Source organism: Theropithecus gelada, chromosome 5, assembly GCF_003255815.1.
Source record: "Theropithecus gelada isolate Dixy chromosome 5, Tgel_1.0, whole genome shotgun sequence".
Classification (NCBI taxonomy): Eukaryota; Metazoa; Chordata; class Mammalia; order Primates; family Cercopithecidae; genus Theropithecus; species Theropithecus gelada.
Genome location: NC_037672.1, coordinates 39,403,706 through 39,425,783, shown reverse-complemented (window position 1 = coordinate 39,425,783; position 22,078 = coordinate 39,403,706). Strand labels below are relative to the sequence as shown.

Genomic DNA, 22,078 nt, shown 5'->3' with positions numbered 1-22,078 from the left:
TCATTGTACCTCAGTTCTGGCATCTCCAGAATGAGTAGAATCATAGATCTTGCTTCAGGAGGTTGTAGCAATGATTAAATAACATGATGTATGTGGAATGCTTAGTGCTGTACCTAGTGCATGATAAACATTCAATGAATGTTGATGGTAATTACTATCATTAATATTATTATGTTACTTAGGTTGTGAGTTCACCTAGCCTACCACATATACCATCTCAATTTGGTTTAGACTGGGTATTGGCTCTGTTCATTTCATGAGAGACATAGTTGGATGTGGCATAGGATAAGGTGATTTGGGAATGTTTCAGGATGCATTTCTTTTGAATGTCATGGGGAAGCTTATAAAATTCCTCCATTTCAAGTCTAGCACTCTTTTAGATGCTATCTTTTTTCTTTAGCTGATTTGCTGTCACATGGCAAAAGCTGTACAAGGAGGTAAATCCAAATTATCTGGTTTCCTTTGAGAGCTCCTTTATTGTGCCAAGCAGTGAAAAACATCTGAGTTTAAAAAAAAAAAATCCATAAATGATACCTTACCAGTGGGCTAAATTCTATCCTTGTTTTATATATATATATTACACTTACTAGAATTCGTGCTTTCCAGAAATGCCAGAAATGAAAATATTAAAGTGATTCTTTTTTCATTCCACTGTTTTCATTTTAGTCCTATGGAATGTAGCAATAGCATTTGAAGAAAAGCATGATTTTTTTTTTTTCTTTTTTTGAGATGGCGCATCACTCTTGTTGCCCAGGCTAGAGTGCAATGGCGTGATCTCATCTTACTGCAACCTATGCCTCCCAGGTTTAAGCAATTCTCCTGCCTTAGCTGGGATTACAGGCATGCGCCATCATGCCTGGGTAATTTTTTGTATTTAGTAGAGACAGGGTTTCACCATGTTCATCAGGCTGGTCTCAAACTCTTGACCTCAGGTGATCCACTCACCTTCGCCTCCCAAAGTGCTGAAATTACAGGCGTGAGCGACAACACCTGGCAAAAAACATGATTTTTAACTACTAATGACAATATAAAAATTATATGCTTGGCATTAAAAAGGTAGTAACAATATATCAGACTAATTAAACAATTAAGTGCCTACTATTGCCTTGGATTGGGTGTGGAACTCTAGGATTCTAGTTATGAGTCAGATCTAGATTCTTCCCTGGTAGAGTTTAAAACTGACTCAAGATGACTAGCATTACAGCAATTACTATAATGCTAAATCAAAGAAAATTGCCAACAGTCTACCATTTTTGTCCTACAAAATAGCAATTTTATACAGTTCAACCTAGTGCTATATGAAGGATTATATGATGTTGGGGGAGCATATCATGGGGGGCTGCAGGAATAGCTTTCTAGAAGGAATGAAGTTTGGGATGAGTGCAAGCTGGCTAGACAGGGGAATTGGTGAGGGCTGAAATATTGGAACAGCATATGTAAGGGGGAAAGTAACACAAGATGAGGCTGGAGGAGGACCTGGAGTCTCTTTATAGGCCTTACAGACCTTACAAAGGATACAAACTTAGTCTAAGGGCAATGGGAGGAGAGTATAGGGATTTAAGCAGAAGGGTGATAAAACCCTTCTGTTTTTTTTCTTTTTTTTTTTTTTTTTTGAGACGGAGTCTTCCTTTTGTCACCCAGGCTAGAGTGCCTGGCATGATCTTGGCTTACTGCAGCCTCCGCCTCCCGGATTCAAGCAATTCTGTCTCAGCCTCCTGAGTAGCTAGGATTACAGGCGTGTGCCGCCACACCCGGCTAATTTTGTATTTTCAATAGAGAGAGGGTTTTGCCATGTTGACCAGACTGTTCTCGAACTCTTCAGGTGATCTGCCCACCTCGGCCTCCCAAAGTGCTGGGATTACAGGCATGAGCCACCATGCCTGGCCAAATTGTATATTTTTTAAATGGTCCCTTTACCTGCAAGGAGACCTAGATTGATTGTAGCAGGCCTGAGTGGACAGGGAGAAGCAGCTGGGAGTCTACTGTAGAAGTCCAGGCAGGAGCTAATGGTTAGTTTATGAGATGCTTTCAAATGTCGTGCCTTGTGTAATCCTTATAATGGTGATCTTTCAATATACAGGTGACAACCTGAGGCTCAGAAAGTTATGTAGTATGCCATGGTCAAACTGTGCAGGTGGCAAAGCGACAACTAGAACTGTTATTTGACCCTCAACCTGGTGGTCTCCTGGCAGCATTAGGACCCTATGTACTAGCATCCTTGGGTGAGGGCAATTGGTTTATCTTAAGAAAGGTCTGGCCGGGTGTGGTGGCTCATGCCTATAATCCCAGCACTTTGGGAGGCCAAGGCAGGCGGATCACTTGAAGTCAGGAGTTCAGAACCGGCCTGGCCAACATGCTGAAACCCCGCCTCTACTAAAAATACAAAAATTAGCTGGATGTGGTGTGATGCGCACCTGTAATCCCAGCTATTTGGGAGGCTGAGGCAGGAGAATCACTTGAACCCAGGAGGCAGAGGTTGCAGTGAACTGAGATCACACCACTGCACTCTAGCCTGGGCAACAGAGCGAGACTCCGCCTCTTAAAAAAATAAAGGATCTGTTTTTAAGAAATGGAATTCTCATTCCTTGGTGGAGGGTTGTAGTAAGAAAGTTATTTTTAGCCTAGCTTTATGACTCAGAGAAGTAGAACAGGACATGACTTGATATTAGACGGGAGCATCTTTTTCGAAAAAATTAATGTATTAATTTCAAGTGTTTTATGTATGCTATGTGTCATTCCAAAAATGGACTTGAAACAGCTTTCAAAACTACATATGACACGTCAAGACACAAAAAGAGAGGGCAAAAACATCAAGGTAGGCAAACTAAGAAGATGCCAGGAGCATCCAATAAATATTTGCCCTCAAGTCCTCCCCTGTGTTGAAGACGAGTCATGAGCAGCTATAAGATTCACATGCCCAGAAACATTAAAACAAACCAGTTGTTCCGTCAGTATAGCTCTTCCTCTTCCTCCTACTGGAATCTACAAACTTCCCCATTTGGTTTTTATAAAGACTCCATGATGGGGTAAGCGATGTCTGTGCAATTTCATAGTACCAGGCTCGGGGGCGGGAGAAGCTAAAATGAATTAACACCGTTAATGTCTGGAGACCAGCTCATTTCTCCAGGAACTGCCCCGCAAATCTTATTACTGTGTTTCCTACCTACTGTGTGACCTTTGGTAAGACAGTTTCCTTCATAGTAAAATCAAAGGTTTGGACTAGAACTAACCTTCTCAAACTGGTTTCTCTGGAGTATCCAATATTGTGTCAGGAGGAATGTGAAGCCACAAGAGAAACATAACTTATAGGTTTTGCTTGAAGATTTTTATGACAAACATTCTGGCCACGCACGGTGGTTCACACCTGTAACCCCAGCACTTTGGGAGGCAGAGGCCAGCAGATCACTTGAGGTTAAGAGTTCAAGACCAACCTGGCCAACATGGCAAAACCCCATCTCTACTAAAAATACAAAATGTCTCACGTAGTTTTGTGCTACATCATAAAAAGGGAAAGAAGGATCACAGATGTGCCTTTTGTGGCTGTTCAAATAACACAGGACATTTCCCCAAAATAAAACACTGAGGGTCAATGTTTGTTTTCAGAAAAGTCTGACTTTCCAGAATAACTACAAACACAATCCATTTCATTCGATCTGCTGGCCTTGGCCTCCCAAAATTAGCCAGGCATGGTGACGTACACCTGTAGTCCCAGCTACTCGGGAGGCTGAGGCAAGAGAATCGCTTAAACCCAGGAGGCAGAGGTTGCAGTGAGCTTAGATCACGCTACTGCGCTCCAGCCTGGGTGACGGAGTGAGACGCCATCTCAAAAAAAAAAAAAAAAAAAAAAATTATGAAATGGATTGTGTTTGGGGTTATTCTGGAAAGTCAGATTTTGCTGGAAACAAACATTGACCCTAAGTGTTTTATTTTGGGGAAATGTCCTGTGTTACTTGAATAGCCATGAAAGGCACATCTGTGATCCTCCTTTCCCTTTTTATGATATAGCACAAAACTACGTGAATCCTGTGTTTCACTTATATATTAATAATCTGCTTTCAATTCATAGAGTTTACATGTTCATTACCTTGATATTACATTTTAAAGGAGACATTTTACCATTATAGAAAGAGTGAAAACTCAAAATTCTGCACAAATAATATATGCCAAGAATGGTGCTTCATAAATATTTTCTCTGTTCTCCACAACGGTCCTGCCAGGAATGATTTCTGCTTTATAGATGTGGAAACTGAGGCTCAGGAAAGTTGAATATACTTGTCTGGATTTACTTAGCTAGTAGATGAGAGATGGAGGAGTCTAAATTTTATTTTATTGTCCAGACGGTGTACAGTTAATTTCAAGACACACTTTCTCGTACTTTGTACATTCGTTTTCATAGTTTTTATCAACTGCTATGATCTTGATTACTAGGTATTATCCAGGATGCAGCATTTCAGGAATTATCTTTCCACACAGTTGGGTAAAGATTATGTGTATTGAAACATAAATCGTTTAACAGCTATTGCTCTATAATTTATTTGAGGGTGTGGCTTTTTTCTTTCAGGAGGTCATTGTTAACAAGATTAAAACTAGATCATGATGAAGTATTATTGCTGTGTTCCCATAAGGTTACGGATCTCACTGAGCACCCAGTCATTCCAATATAAAGATAGTTATGGCAGAATAATTTTGAGCTATAAGTGATATTAAAGGCCATTTAATCCAGAAGGTTTCCAACTGTGCCCTATGGAGTCCTAAAGGTCTTACGGTATCCCCACAGGGACACAATGAATGATGGAACTGGGGGCATCTCCTGACAACATCCTCTACCCATACTTCAACCAGCTTCTGTTTTATTGGTGTTGTTTCTGCATCTGGTTAGATTTTTGGTGGAAAAAAGTGTGCTACAACTAAAACACAAAGAAAAAACAAACACAATGTTTTTTTTTAATGTTGAGAACTATTGATAATCCAACTCCTTTATTATTTTTTTATTTTTATTTTTAGTTATTTAACTTTTTTGAGACAGAGTCTTGCTCTATCGCCCAGGCTGGAGTGCAGTGGCACAATCTCAGCTCACTGCAGCCTCTGCATCCTGGGTTCCAGTGATTCTCCTGTCTCAGCCTCTTGAGTAGCTGGGTTTACAGGCACACACCATTGTGCCCAGCTAATTTTTTGAATTTTTAGTAGTGACAGGATTTCACCATGTTGGCCGGGCTGGTCTTGAACTCTTGACCTCAAGTGATCCACCCACCTTGACATCCCAAAGTGCTGGGATTACAGGCGTGAGCCACCATGCCTGGCCTCCTTTATGATTTTTTTTCCACGAGAGTAAACTTTGGCTTAGACAGGTGAAATGAACCGGGCATGACAGAGGTAGCGTTAAAACTAGCCTTCTGGTTCCCAGTCTGGTGTTGAAACCACTGTGCCATATTGAATCTTGTATAAGTTATTCGGAGCTTCAGGTGGCTTGATGGGAGCTCTCTGTAGTTTGGAAAATCAGGTAGATTATATTTCCACACATTGAAATAAAAATAAAAGTTTTATGCTTAAGATATATTTTAATTCCTCAACTGAAATATCTTTATCTTGAACTTTAAATTCTTTTCATTTGAATAGTTCCTGCATCATTACTTATTAAAGATTATCCCAAAACACCAAATCATATTTTTCATGGGCCTCTCCATGCAAAGAACATCCTCAAAAGAATCTTGACTTTGCTGGGCACAGTGACTCACGCCTGTAATCCCAGCACTTTGGGAGACTGAGGCGGATGGATCACTTGAGGTCAGGAGTTTGAGACCAGCCTTGCCAACATGATGAAACCCCAGCTCTACTAAAAAATACAAAAATTAGCCAGGCGTGGTGGTGGGCACCTGTAATCTCAGCTACTCAGGCAGCTGAGGCAGGAGAATCACTTGAACTCAGGAGGTGGAGTTTGCAATGAGCCGAGACTATGTGACTGCACACCAGCCTGGGCGACAGAGCAAAACTCCATCTCAAAAAAAAAAAAAAAAAAGAGTCTGAAGTCTACATTTTAGGGCAGAATAGTAAGTCTCTTTCATACCAACTCTGATTGGTAGTGGGTAAGTGGAGTACTTGCTTCAGTGGCTTTGGGAACCCTCTCTGGACCCTGCAGGAATAGTTTGAAGATCTGTTAGTGATGTGAAGCATAAGCCCCCAAATTGGCTGGGAGGTCCATGAGCTAGATATGATCATTTCTCTAAAGGATACTACCTCTTCTTTTTGTGAGTCTATAAGCGTAAAGTATAGGCTACATCTGTATTCCTTCTTAAACATTATGTGCCTCTTGAAGTCATGCACACTCTGAAGAAGGCAGAGAGAAAAACACAAATGGAGGAAATTGGTCATTTTCTTATTATTACTGTTCCTTGTTTCTTTAAGAATCAGATAAGCAGTTGCACTTCTTGGTTTGTAGAGAACATGATAATTAGAGTAATGGTATTTCATTTTTTGAAGAAAATAGCCCCACAATTTCTAACCATTATGCTTTGGAACTACAAGAGGATCTGTCCCCCCAATTTCTAATGCACATATGAAAATTATATTGAAATAGAAAATATTTCTAACCATTTCTTTTTTAACCCTTAGGATTTGCCTTAAAGGACACGCCAAAAATTGAACAGAGAAATCCCAAGGAAGCTGCCTGAATTCGCCTGTATACTCTCGTTCTGCATCTTATAAAGGACCAGACAAATCACATTCGTGGTTTTGGTGAGTGTACTTCCTCTGGTCCTTTTCCTTTCCACTTCAGCAAGAACATAAGTTTTCATTCCTATCAACCAAGATACCTGCTGCTTGGACAATGTGTAACTGTTTGTGTTCATGTGGCAACGTTAGTGGAATATAGAACATGATAAGTCATCTGCAACCCACAATATAAACCTTTATGTCTTCGTGCGCTTTACATCTTTGTGACTTAGGAGACAAGATATCACTATGTGTTGCTTATAAATCTGCCTCTTAACCTCCCAAAAAAGAGGTCAACTGTATTTCTTTCTTTCTTTCTTTCTTTCTTTTGAGACAGTCTCACTCTGTTACCCACGCTGGAGTGCATTGGCGTGATGTCAGCTCACTGCAGCCTCCACCTCCTAGGTTCAATCAATTCTCGTGACTTAGCCTCCTGAGTAGCTGGGATTACAGGTGCGTACCACCACACCTGGCTAATTTTTATATTTTTATTAGAGACCGAGTTTTACCATGTTGGCCAGGCTGGTTCTCAAACTGCTGGCCTCAAGAGATTCACCTGCCTCAGCCTCCCAAAGTGCTGGGATTACAGACATGAGGCATGGCACCCAGCAGTCAACTATGTTTCAGTCAGACTGTATTTTGATTGTGTGACACGAGGAAGGGTTCTTTGGTACAAACTAGACTAGGATTCGTGTGATAATATCTTGCGTTTTTTTTTAATCAATCCTCATACTTTCTCTAAGTTTCTGTTTCCTCACCTGTCATATAAGGTAAAAATTACTGTCATCCCAATTCATGACAGTCCAAAGAAAGACAACATATGTAAAAGCACTTTGACAACCATTTAATCATCTCCAAGTAGGACTGAGCCCAGTAGGCAGAGGTTGCTGTTAGCCAAGATCTTTTTTTTTTCTTTTTTCTTTCTTTTTTTTTTTTTTTTTTTTTAAAAGAGACGGAGTCTCACTCTGTCACCCAGGCTAGAGTGCAGTGTCACGATCTCGGCTCACTGCAACCTTCGCCTCCCGGGTTCAAGCAATTCTCCTGCCTCAGCCTCCTGAGTAGCTGGGATTATAGGTGCGTGCCACCACACCCGGCTAATTTTCATGCCCAGGTAATTTTTTTTTGTATTTTTAGTACAGACGGGGTTTCACTGTGTTGCCCAGGATGGTCTTGAACTCCTGAGCTCAGCCAATCCGCCCGCCTCCGCCTCCTATGTGCTAGAATTACAGGCATGAACCATCATGCCCTGCTGAGCCAAGATCTTTCTGTGGATCTAGTGAGTGAGATTATTCTATGGGCGATAATCCCCTGTGTGCTAGGAAGGGAAGGTAAGAGAAAGACTAGCCTCACCCTGACCTTGGATCCCAGCCCTCACACAGCTCCAGAAGGTGGAGGCAGTAGATACCGGTGTGTCAGGGAGGGGCTGCTGGCTACACTGATGTGCCCAGCAATCTCTGTGAGAGAAAATAGGTACCTTGTCTTCATGTCCCCTAGGCTGGGTTTTGGATTTAGTTCATTGAATTCAGGGACTCAGAGAGCTAAATATTTTTAATTGTAATTTTTTTCTTCTTATAAAAGTATACTAATGGAAGGAAATCTGGAAATTATAGAAAAATGTAACAAAATCTACCTATAATACCACAATCCAAATATAACCAGAATTAACATGGTATATTTACTCTGATTTTGTCTGTTTAATTTTCACATACAGTAGTCAGCCCCCATCTGCAGTTTCACTTTCCTTGGTTTCAGTTACCTGTGGTCAACTGTTTTCCAAAAATAGAGGCATACAGTATGATATTTTGAGAGAGAGAGAGAGAGAGACCACACTAACATAACTTTATTATTAGAGTATTGCTATAATTGTTATATTTTATTATTGTTGTTGTTAATCTCTTACTGTGCCTAATTTATAAATTAAACTTAATCATAGGTGTGTATTATATATGTAAATATGTATAGGAAAAAACAGTTTATATAGGGTTCAGTACTATCAGAGGTTTCAGGGATCCACTGGGGGTCTTGGAGCAGGTCCCCCTCAGATGAGGGGGAACTACCACATATCTTTAAATATTATTTAGCAAAGTTAAAATAGCTGAGAATATTAAACAGGTACTCTAAGCTGTGGCTATGCCACAATTTATTGACCATTTTTATACCATTGAATATTTGTGTTTATTACATGTAAATATAAACTATTATGTTCATTGCATTGTGTTATGAATAGCACTGCAGTAAACATATTCGAATGTAAATCTTTTCTTGGGTATTTGATTATACATGTCTATAAATGGAATCACTGGGCTAATGAGAATTGACTACTTAATGAACACTGTAAAGCTCTTGATATTGTCTAACTGTTTCAGAAACATTTTATCCACCTTCCCAACTATCTCCACGCATCATATATGACAATGTGCATTTCACAGGGCATATGTAAAAACTGTGTATTACCAATTTAAGATTTAAAACCAGAAATACTTTTATAGAGACTCAAAAAATACTTAGGTTGGTGCAAAAGTAATTGCAGTTTTTGCCATTAAATGTAACTATAAAAACTGCAATCACTTTTGCACCAACCTAATAAAAGCCTATTCCCTCCCCTTTACCTACCCCACCTCTAGCCAATATCAGGTCTCTAAAGTAGAAGACAGTGTCCCAGATCTGTTATTACTTATCAACCTCAGTCTCTCACGTCTCTCTATGGGAAAAAGATATGTGAGGCCTACATTTATTCACTGAGTATTTATTATTACGACTTATGTTCATTTCTTGCTCTGTGCATCAGGAGAAGCTGCTGGTTCATGTGGCACTTCTGTTTATTATGATTATATTTTTGAAGCACCACCATACTTTTTCTCACAGGAGCTGCACCATTGTACATTCCCACCAGCAACACACAAGGGTTCCAGTTTCTCCACATTCTCAGCAACACTTGTGGTTTTGTTTTTTGATAATTGCCATCACAGTGAGTGTGAAGCGATATATCGTGGTGGCTTTGATTTGCATTTCCCTAATGATGAATGATGTTGAGCATCTTTTTATGTCCTTATGAGGCATCTGTGTGTCTTCTTTCTTTATTTTTTCAAGGGTCTTTGCAGATGTATAATGCAGATGTATAATGTATATCTTTGCAGATATATAATGTATATCTTCTTTGGAAAAATATCTATTCAACTTTTTTGACCATTTTTAAATTAGCTTGTTTGCTTTTTGTTATTCAGTTGTAGTTCTTTATATGTTCTGAATACCAGTTCCTCATCAGACGTGATTTGCACATATTTTCTCCTACACTGTGGGTTGCCTTTTCACTCTCTTGACTGTCCTTTGGTGCACAAAAGTTATTAATTTTGATGAAGTTTACTTTATCTATTTTTTTCTTTTGTTGCTGTGCTTTTGGGGTTGTCCAAAAAATCATTGCCAAATCCAATATCATGAAACTTCGCCCCTGTATTTTCTTCTAAGTTTTATAGTTTTAGCTCTTACATTTAGGTCTTTGATCTATTTGAGTTTATTTTTGTATATAATGTAAGGTAAGGGCCAGGGTTTTTTTAAAGATGTACTTTTGATTCCCACCAAATCTCGGTGAAAGCCTGTGTCAGGCAGTTAAGAAAATGACACAAATATTCAAGCCAACATTTGTTCTGAATGATTTTTCTTCCTCGTATAGGCTTAGGTGGTTTCCCAACAGACAGGTGAAAGAAAGCGTTTGGGGAACTGATGGCTCATGTAACTAGGATACAGCAGTGAGGTGGCAGTTGGGCTCAGCAAGTGTTTTGTTGTAAATATGCTTGAAGAAATCCCCAAAAAGAGAACAGCAGGAGTAGATAGTGGCTTAGGCTAGAAAAAACATGCATGTGGGTGTTATGTAGGTACATATATTTGCAGCAGAGAGAAGGAGAGAGGACACTGTTGTTGGGAACTGTGGGTTATAGAAGATAAAAACATCTTTTATACAAAAACAAATTTCTTTTCATGCTGCTTCAGAGAAAATCTAAATTAGCTACAATTACGTGCTAACTATGTTTCCAAAACAGTTGTCCTAGCTCTGTTTTATTGTGGACAGAACCTAGCTGCACTTAACAAAATGTGAAGTCTGTCTGGACTTCCCTTGGAGAAGACTGAAAAGGACCAAGAATCCCCAGTCCGTGTAAGCTGCCTTGCCTAGCTTCAAATATCTGCACTGGACTGGCTGCTCTCTGACGGGCCTGGAGATGACAGTAGTGCCATGCTAATGCAACTCAGGGTCTCAGGGGTCTCCCCACATGAACAAGATTCTCTATTAGGCTCTCATCATTGGAATGCTTGACATTGGCAGTTGGCTGTCTAAATTCCAAATAAATTAATGTTAAAAATCCTTTTTTTTTTTTGAGATGGAGTTTCGCTCTTGTTGCCCAGGCTGGAGTGCAATGGCATGATCTCGGCTCACTGCAACCTCCACTTCCTGGGTTCAAGAGATTCTCCTGCTCCAGCCTCCCGAATAGTTGGGATAACAGGTGCCTGCCACCATGCCTGACTAACTTTTGTATTTTTTTTTTAGTAGACATGGGGTTTCTCCATGTTGGCCATGCTGGTCTCGAACTCCTGACCTCAGGTGATCCACCCATCTCGGCCTCCCAAAGTGCTGGAATTACAGGCATGAGCCGCTGCGCCCAGCCTGTTAAATCTTTTAAAACTCTGACTTCAAAATCTATGAGAAACAAACTGGAGTCCAGCCCATCCCTGTTTTGGTTTTCACAGGGACTGGTTTAGGTCCTCAGCAGCGTGGGCTGCTGTAGGTCCTCATTTTCTCTTTGCCATAAAAAGGGATTTGGGAAAGAGGAAATAACTAAGCCAATTAAATTTTCTGATGCAGGATGGGATAAGATGGGCCATGCTTTCGGAAAAAACAATTTGCAAGACTGGTATACTATATTTCCCTTCAAGCATTAAAGTCATTTCACACTTTATGAACTCGAAGAATATCCAGTATTTCCCTGTGAGCCTGGGAATAAATGATTAGGTCAAATCAGGGTGTTTTTACTGATGTATTAGTTTTTTAACTGAAATATTAACTCCAAGTGCACTCAGTGAAAGTACAGAGTACGCGAGACATGAATAGCAATTAAACGCCAACAATCGTTCCAGGAGTTTAGTAGACCTGGGAAATCATAAATTTCCTGACACCTGAATTTCTCATTTTAAATACTTTAGGTTCAGTAAAATTCTAGATATGTATTGTATTTTCTGTTCATTTCCATTCTTCATTTAAGTGCATGTTTCTTGAGTTTCTTTAATTAATATAGTTGTGCTTTCTATGTAAATTTGTAAGAATTTCCAACTGACTCTAACTGCCTAGTTTAATTATAGAGACTGGGAAAACTGGTTCTCCTTCCCTCCCTCTTCCTTCTTCTTTTAATAAGTATCTTTTTTTTTTTTTGAGACAGAGTCTTACTCTGTCACTCAAGCTGGAGTGCAGTGGTATGATCTTGGCTCACTGCAACCCCTGCCTCCGGGGTTCAAGAGATTCTCCTGCCTCAGCCTCCCGAGTAGCTGGGACCACTGGCACCTGCCACCATGCCTGACTAACTTTTGTATTTTTAGTAGAGATGGGGTTTTGCCATGTGGACCAGGCTGGTCTTGGACTCCTGACCTCAGGTGACCCACCCACCTCAGCCTCTCTGGAGTGCAGTGGCACAATCTCAGCTCACTGCAACCTTCACCTTCCAGGTTCAAGCAATTCTCCTGCCTCAGCCTCCCAAGTAGCTGGGATTACAGGCGTGAGCCACCACACCCGGTCTATTCCCATTTTCCAGTTGAGAGAACTGAAGCTTGGGAGAGTAAGTCACCCACCTGAAGTCACACAGTTAATAAATGGGATTGAACTCAAGCAGTTGAGCTCTGGCATGCACGAGCTTGAGCTCAAGCACTGTAATAAGCAGCCTCTCAAAATACCTTCAAATAAAAGAGTGAGTAAAAACTGCCTTCATGGGCAGGCCCCATTTATGTGCCTATTTCCTTGTGGCATAAAATCTCTACCAAATTCCTGAGACAGTATAGCAGAAGCTAAGCATATCAGCTAAGGCCAAAGAAAAAAAAAAAAAAAATGATGGAAATTTTATAGCTCCCTGGCCAGTACCTGCTTTACCAAGACGGCTCTAGGGATATTAACATTGGCATTCAATATAGTCCATTAGGGGTTGGTGTGGCTTTTCCATGTGACATTCCTGATGCCTGGGCATGTGTTAGAAATGCCAGCTCCTGGCTGGGCTTGGTGGCTCAGGCCTGTAATCCCAGCACTTTGGGAGGCCGAGGCGGGCAGATCACCTGAGGTCAGGAGTTTGAGACCAGCCTGACCAACATGGAGAAACCCCATCTCCACTAAAAATACAAAATTAACTGGGGGTGGTGGCGCATGCCTGTAATTCCCGCTACTCAGGAGGCTGAGGCAGGAGAATTGCTTGAACCCAGGAGGCGGGGGCTTCGGTGAGCCAAGATCACGCCATTACACTATTGCACACCAGCCTTAGCAACAAGAGTGAAACTCTGTCTCGAATGAAGGAGGGAGGGAGGGAGGGAGGAAGGGAGGGAGGAAGGAAGGAAGGCAGGCAGGCAGGCAGGTAGGCAGGCAGGCCAGCTCCTATACCAAAGCTGGCCTATTTGTTCTTGATGGCCTCCTTTTGGCCATGCAGAAATACCACCACATAGTACCTGGGTATGACTATTTGTACCCAATTGTATATACAGGTAAACCACAAAAAAATTTTAAAATTATTTTTATTATTCGTTTTTTTTTTAGAGACAGGGTCTTGCTCTGTTGCCCAGGCTGTAGTGCAGGGGCACAATCATAGCTCAATGCAGCCTTGAACTCCTAGGCTCAAGCAATGCTCCCACCTCCCAGTAGTTGGGATTTCAAGCATGCACCCCCATGCACAGCTGTACCACAAAACTTATGTAAATAGATACATGAAAAAAATATCCAAAGCAATTTGGTGGATGTTACATATAAAAGGAAAACTTTTTGTAGCTTTGTCCTACCATGTTTCTTACAAAAGACAGTGCACATTCATTCATTCTTCTATCCGTTCATTCTTTTATTCAAACATTCATTCAGTGCCAGGCACTGGGGATAAAATAAGCACCGCTGCCTTTGAAATGCTTCCATTATAGCTAATAAAATAAGGTATAAACACTATTGTTTTAACTTTTCTAAGACATTTCAAACAATGCATAAAGAAGTGGAAAGAGCCTTTAATATCTAAAATCACTTCATAATAACACTTTTCTGTGTTAAAGGACCTGTCTCAGATGGTCTCATTTCTAACAGAGTTCTTTGAAAAGACTTAGAAACAAACAAAATTGATAAAAGAGCCCACAATATTCACAAATACCACAGGATGACGCAGGTTCCTACTCATATCAATGAACTCATGGTGCTTACTTTTCCAAATTTTTAAAGTAAATAAGCCATTGGGTATTAGAGTTTAACCTTAGCCATATGTTTGCAGAAGGACCTGTTTTTTAAGCTATCTTTTTTTTGTTTTTCACTATGTACCCAAAAAAGAAAGAAAAGAAAAGGGGAAAAAAATCCCAAATATCACCAGAGTTAGAAAGGTGGAACAACATTGAAACAATGCAATGAATAAAAAGAACATGTATTTTCTGGATTAAAGTTACATTTAATGCATTTTGTCTTTAAGTTATCCCTCACCAGAAAGCTCACTTCCTTTTTTATGTTTTCTCATAAACAGCCTACTGTGGTCATATTGCCATAAATATAGTTGATTTTGAAAATATTTTTAGCTTCCAAAATACCCTACTTCAACTTAAACATTTATAAAAGAAAGTGTTTTAACTCATGACTCTTTCAATGTTGAGGGTATTTCTGGGCGAATACTATTCTACTATAATTATTGCCTTGAGATAGCTGGTCAATGAACATGACATCAACATAACCAGGATATGTTTTCTTCTGTGATAGCAGATACTGTTTCCTAGTTGCAACTGAAATGACTAATGTTAACCAAATAAAAGCAGAAGGTCACACCTAAAACTAAAGCTAATGTTTGACTATGTCAGTCTGTTTCAGAGCCTTTGTTTCAGGACAGGCAATCTGTCATTTGTTTTACAAAAAAACCTGTGTTATTTTTGTATACTACTATTTGACATACCACCAGAAGGTGCATATTGTACATGTATTCATGTACAATATAAGACAGTAATAACAGACCATACTGTTACTATATAACTACTACTGGCAAACTACTAATATCATTTGAAATTAGGAAGAAAAGACTAGCATTCACACACCATTATAATGACTGTAAGTTTATGTTTGGGAACATTCACTTTCATTTTATTTTATTTTGTTTATTTAATTTTATTTGCTTTAATAGAGGTGGGGTCTCACTATGTTGCCCAGATTGGTCTCAAACTCCTCGGCCTCCCAAAGTGCTAGGACACCACACCCAGCAAAAAGTTCACTTTCTAAATCTGTTTGGGCATAAATTTAAGAAAAAATTTTTTAACTCAATCCCCAATGTAATAGTAAAATTTAAGAAATTTAACAAATGAAAACTAAATACCCTTGGCTGGGCCCAGTGACTCATGCCTGTAATCCCAGCACTTTGGGAAGCCAAGGCCAGTGGATCACTTGAGGTTAGGAGTTCAAGACCAGCCTGGCCAGCATAGTGAAACCCTGTCTCTACTAAAAATACAAAAAAAAATTAGCTGGGTGTTGGGGTGTGCACCTGTAATCCCAGGCTGAGGCACGAAAATCACTTGAACCTGGGAGGCGGAGGTTGCAGTGAGCCAAGATTGTGTCACTACATTCCACCTTGAGTAACAGCCTTAAAATGTCTTTTTTTTTTTTTTTTTTTTTGAGACAGAGTCTCACTGTCACCCAGGCTGGAGTGCAATGGCACTATCTCAGCTCACCACAACCTCCGCCTCCTGGGTTCAAACGATTCTCCCTGCCTCAGCCTCACGAGTAGCTAGGATCATAGGTGCTGGGCCACCATGCCTGGCTAATTGTTGTATTTTTTAATAGAGACGGGAGTTCACCATGTTGGCCAGGCTGGTCTTGAACTCCTGATCTCAGGTGATCCGCCCCACTCGGCCTCCAAAAGTGCTGAGATTACAGGCGTGAGCTACCATGCCCGGCCCCCACAAATTTTAAAATTTTCAAAAAATTCTGTCTTTTATATTTGGACTCTCTGGGTTTGGTTTGGTTGTGTATATAAAACAACTCTACTGCCAAAAATAAGTCAAACTATAAAGTATCACCTCAAAGATAAGGCATCTTTATAAAATTACAATCACAGATTTGCCTTATCTAATTGTGATTTTGAAGGAAGCACAGGATCACCCTCCTTCTCAGTTTCTCCATCAAGAAAATGAGGCTGGCCGGGCGTGTTGGCACACGCCTTTAATTTCCAGCACTTTGGGAGGCCGAGGCAGGAGGATTGCTTGAGCCCAGGAGTTTGAGAACAGCTTGGGCAATGTGGTGAGACCTCATCTCTACAAAAAAATAAAAAATTAGCCAGGCGTGGTGGTGAGGACCTGTAGTCCCAGCAACTGGAGAGGCTGAGGTGGGAGGATCCCTTGAGCCTGAGAGGTCAAGGTAGGAGGACTGCTTGAGCCTGAGAAGTTGAGGCTGCAGTGAGCTGTGACTATGCCACTGCACCCCAGCCTGGGTGACAGAGCCCTTGTCTCAAAACAAAAAAAAAAGAAAAGAAAAAAAAGAAAATGGGACTAATACTTTTGTATAGTATTGTTGGTAGATATAGATATATAAGAATAGTATGTACAGGAAATGTATATCTATAAATTCTCAGTAACTTGAATCATATTCTTAACACAGGAAATTTCTTATCTAAAAAAACACTATTATGAATTTTTTGCAATTAAAGATGACTTTTATAATTAAAAAGTAATCATGTATCAAACTACCAGTTCATATATTCAACTTCTGGCACAAAGTTTTTCTAAGAATATTATGCCCAGGGATCTCTCTTAAACCTGCTTCAGTAATTGTAATATTTTAATTTTAACATGGCATATGACACCATAATTAGTTAACAGACAATATTTAGGGCCTACTACATTCAGTGGGTAGGCACAAAACTCCCATGCAGGAATACTAAGTAGTGATAAAAAGAACATAATACTTACATAATTGGACAAATATAAAAGAGAACATAGTAGTAAGCCATTTTAACTACATATTTCACATGTACAGTGTCTTAAAACACTTTCTCAAGTAAATGTAGAAGGTAATATCTGTGTAAATGCCCTTTCAGTTTGTCCATAAACATTTGGGAGTGAATCCCCTCAGGTTCTTTACATTTTAATTTTAAAAAGTATCTTGCCAGGCAGATAATTTGCGAAACACTGTGACTGTACAGTTGTCTACAAAAAGAAGATCCTTGAAAAACATTTACTCTTGACCAGCTGAAATAATAACAAAGGGCCTTGAGCATTTACTGTAGCCAGGTATTTTTTCTTTTTTGTTTGTCTGTTACGAGGCAGGGTTACCCTCTGTTGCTCAGACTGGGGTGCAGTGATGCAATCACAGCTCATTGCAGCCTGGACCTCCTAGGCTCAAGTGATCCTCCCACCTCAGCCTCCTGAGTAGCTGGAACCACCACACCTGGCTAATTTTTGTATTTTTTGTAGAGACAGGGTCTCACTATGTTGCCCAGACTGGTCTGGAACTCCTGAGCTCAAGCGAGCTTCCCACCTCAGCCTCCCAAAGTGTGGGATTATAGGCTTGAGCCACCACACCCAACCAGCCAGGTGCTTTTAATCCTCCCAACATTGTTAATGATAATATGATCACCATTTTATAGATGGTGAAGCTGAGGCTGAAGGAGAGAAAGCGACTTGTGTGATGGCATTTGTTTTTCAAGTGGTACAGTCAAGATAGGAAGCGAGGCAGTCTGGCTCCAGAGCCTGGGCGTGGAACTGCCTCATCACAGTCCCATGGTCTCACTTATACGTTGCGATTATGTGAATTCTAGTCCTTCAACATTTCTATTTAAGAATTTAATTCCATAGGTTTTTAAGTCTAAAAACATTGTTTGAACATGTTAACTCCTTTTCAAAGAGCCAGAAATAGGCTATGGGACAGTTTGCAGAACTCTTTAAAAGCTTAGAAGCTTTGGTGGGGAGGGTGAAGAGGGGAAGCAATGGGGATGGTAGAAAGTAATGATTTCCCAACAACTTTACCATGTGTCTGTACTGGAAATTCCTTCCACTCTATCAGCCAATGTCCATTTCTCACCTATCGTGGTCTTACCCTGTTAACACTGGCTATTGCTAAACCTGCTATGAGTAAGTAAGTAGCAAAGAATGAGTATCATGGTAGAAAGAGCTTTGACTTTGTCATCAGATTGACCTACATTTCAATTCTGTAAGCTGGGTCAAGTTGACACCCTCAATCTCCTGATCTTTAAAATGGGGCAGTATGGCCAGGAGCACTTTGGGAGGCTGAGGTGGGCAGATCACCTGAGGTCAGGAGGTCAAGACCAGCCTGGCCAACATGGCAAAAGCCTGTCTGTACTAAAGACACAAAAAAATTACCTGGGCATGGTGGCACTCATCTATAGTCCCAGGTACTTGAGAGGCTGAGACAGGATTCACTTGAACCCGGGAGGCAGAGATTGCAGTGAGCTGACTCTGTCGTCCAGTGTGCACTCCAGTTTGGGCGACAGAGTGAGACTCTGTCTCAAAAAATAAATAAATGAATAAAAATAAGTAAATAATAAAAAAATAAAAAGGGGGCAGTAATCGCTAACACTGATCACACCGTTACTTAGCTTCATTCTAAGCCCTTGGCTACCTAATTTATTCCTCACAGTGATGCTTTGAGATAGTGATAATTATCACTATTCTTATTTTGCAGGTGAGGATAATGAGGAATCAGGATTTTAAATAGTTAGTTTACCAATGTGTCACCCAGCTACACAGCTGAAGAACTGGGGCTCGAACCCAGGAAATCTGACTTTACAGCAGAGGTCGGCAAATGTTTGCAGTAAAGGTCCAGACAGTAAACAGTTTAGGTTTCATAGGCCCTATCGCCTCTGCTGCTACTTAACTCAACTCTGCCATTGTCCCCATAAATGCAGCCATAGACTATATGTAAACAAATGGCCGTGGTTATGTGCCAATAAAACTTTATGAAAACAGCCAGGGGGTCAAATGTGCAGGTCTCCAGCAGGCGTCTACCCCATACTCTAGAGCCCACATTTAAAATTTCCACCCATAGAAATGTCATGAGAAATCAAATTACACATACGCGTTCAAAAAAAATAGTTCATTATCATTAACTTGGGAGTTTTAAAACCATACATTAAGGAAACTCTTGGAGAGATTCTTTTTTTAAAAAAAAATTGACCTCTGAGAGCACAGAACAAGAGAGATTATTTCTAATTCATCTCCTTCCCTGTGGGGAGGATTGCATTTAAGCTGGCTATTCTCTTTTAGCGCTGCTCTGTTCTTAGCACATAAGTGAAATACACTCTCCAGCCACTTTTCCAGAAATACTAGACAGGGGGTGGGACAGTATCCTCTTCTGAAATCCTCTCTTGGTGCTAACTGCTGGCAGTCAGCAGAAGGTCTCACTCATAAAGATGTTCAATAAAATGGAGTTCATCTTCATCACCTTAATCAATTCTTTAACATCATTGTATATTACATTGGCAGTAATATGGCATATGAAAACATAATTAGTTCTAAGTATAAGAGGATAAGTAGAACTTCTACTGCTTCATAATTTCCATCGGTCTGTAAATATAATTAAACAAGAAATGTGCAGATTTTCAATCCTCAGCTACCTGTGATAGCTGGCTCATTCCCTGAAGTCTGTTTTGGCCCACCGTCCATCCTTGCTTGTGCACTTTACTAAGCCACTGTCTTCATTTTGACACTCAATCAATGTTTGTTGAAGGAAGGTTTGTGACCACCTAGGGCTGAACAATCTTACATGGTTTTTTATGTTCCCTCCCACCCCACTGCCATTGTTTCTAGCATGATGCCTTGTACAAAAATAAGTAATCTTTAAATATTTATCACTATTGATAATGCTATTAAGAAGGAAATCGGCTGGGTGCAATGGCTCAAGCCTGTAATCCCAGCACTTTGGGAGGCCGAGGTGGGCAGATCACGAGGTCAGGAGCTCAAGACCAGTCTGGCCAACATGGTGAAATCCTGTCTCTAAAAATACAAAAATTAGCTGGGCGCACTGGTGCGCTCCTGTAGTCCCAGCTACTCAGGAAGCTGAGGCAGGAGAATCCCTTGAACCTGCGAAGCAGAGTTTTCAGTGAGCCGAGATTGAGCCACTGCACTCCAGTCTGGGCGACAGAGTGAGACTCCGTCTCAAAAAAATAAAATAAAGAAAGAAAGAAAGAAGGAAATCACAGTCCATTTAATTATTTGACAAATATTTGTTGTCTTTTAAGTGCCAAGCTTTGAGGAGTTTATGATAACCAAGAAGAGACATAAATTCTGCTCTCTCAGAGTTTATATTCTAGTTGTAGAAAAAAGGCTAAAAGAAAAAAAAAACTGCAGTAGTGGTATGTATTATGAAAAGGCAGATGTTTATAATAGACAGTGGATTTGACCTGGCGGACACTAAACTAAGGTTGACAAGATACAGAATTTCAGGTTTATCTCGTGCTTTTAATTCCTGAGTTTTTGGTCTCTTGTCCCCTTATAAACACTACTGAGGCCTCCTGCTTGCTTAGCAGAATAGTTCATAAACAAATTTATAAAATCGTTTCTATTCCTCAGAATGAAACGCCTGGTGCAAGAGCTACTCATTCTTTCACTGAGGACTCAGCCGTAACTTCCTAGTCATGGCTAAAGCTTTGTGGCTGTCCACTGTCTACCACAGAAAGCGAGAGACTTAGACCCTTCACAATCTGGTTTTATTTTCTTTTTGAGCCTCATCTTATGCCCCATATCCACCTCCTACATTTCAGCTATTCGAGACTATTCCAGCATTTTTGCAAATGCCCACCTTTGCTCATAATGTTCCCTCTGCTCTGTCTCTTCCCCTTTCTTCTTTTTTTTGATGGAGTCTCGCTCTGTTGCCCAGACTGGAGTGCAGTGGCATGATCTCAGCTCACTGCAGGCTCTACCTCCCGGGTTCAAGCAATTCTCCTGCCTCAGCTTCCCAAGTAGCTGAGATTACAGGCACATGCCACCACACCTGGTTAATTTTTGTATTTTTAGTAGAGACAGGTTTTGCCATGTTGCCCAGGCTGGTCTCGAACTCCTGACCTCAGGCAATCTGCCTGCTTTGGCCTCCCAAAGTGCTGGGATTACAGGCATGAGCTACTGTTCCTGACCTCCCCTTCCTTCTTCATCTACCCTTGCTAAACTGTGAACTCCAAGAACACGCAGTGGCCACCACTATATCTCCAAGCATCTAGCACAGCCTCACATGCAGCCAGTGCTCAATTAGTGTTTGAATGAGCAAGTGAATGAATCAATTCACATGCAAATATTGTTTAATCATTTATTCTACCACATCATTGCCTTTTGCCTGTAGACCTGTACAGATGTTGACTTTAGTACCAGTGAATTGACTGTATCCCAGAAGCCCATTTTCAGTGATTGTTCATAGTGTGTCTTTAAAAAAAAAAAAAGTGTAAATTTTAAGTGAGGGTTATTGCATTGTTGAAGAAACCAGTAACGACATTTGAAAATAGCCCAAGTCTTAAAAACCAGATTGTCAGCAGTTCTCATGTGTCCATGTAGCAGTGGGGTCTGAATTTAAATGAGACAGTTGGATACTTTAGACTGATTTCAGCAGTGATGTTTGTATGACCCAGGCCTGTCAGTTTGCTGTGATGACAAGTCAATTAGACAACAGAACCAGTCTTACAAGCCTTTATGGTAGTTGTTGTTTTGTTTGAAAATTAAATTGATAGTGTTTCAACCAAATTAAATAAGTATTATGGTATCACAGAGACACTTAGCTCAAACCCTTGAAAAATGTTGCACATTTCTCAGTCTTGATAGCCTTGACTTTTTTTTTTTTTTTTTTTTTTAGTAGCAACTGGGTCTTGCCATGTTGCCCAGGCTGCTCTCGAACTCCTGGGCTCAAGCGATCCTCCCGCCTCAACCTCACAAAATGCTGGGATTACCGGTGTGAGCCACTGTGCCCGGCCAGCCTTGACTATTCATAAGAGCCAGATCAAGACACCAGGCCCATGTTGAGGGAGGGCTGTAGAAAATAACAACTTATTCTCTATTTTAAAAGTACCTACCAGGACGGGCGCGGTGGCTCAAGCCTGTAATCCCAGCACTTTGGGAGGCCGAGACGGGTGGATCACAAGGTCGGGAGATCGAGACCATCCTGGCTAACATGGTGAAACCCCGTCTC

At 40.6% G+C, this 22,078-nt stretch overlaps 1 protein-coding gene across 4 annotated transcripts in view; it reads left to right on the top strand.

Annotated features, from left to right (window-relative positions):
* Positions 1 to 22,078, top strand: part of RBM47 (RNA binding motif protein 47) — a 206,562-nt gene that overhangs the window by 157,587 nt on the left and 26,897 nt on the right. For 3 of the 4 annotated variants that reach the window (XM_025384907.1, XM_025384908.1, XM_025384910.1), the window contains one exon: positions 6,610 to 6,732. The exons of the other annotated variant lie outside the window; for it this stretch is intronic. The gene's annotated coding sequence lies outside the window, so the exon portion shown is untranslated. The remainder of the gene's footprint in view (positions 1 to 6,609; positions 6,733 to 22,078) is intronic. 4 annotated transcript variants of the gene reach the window in all.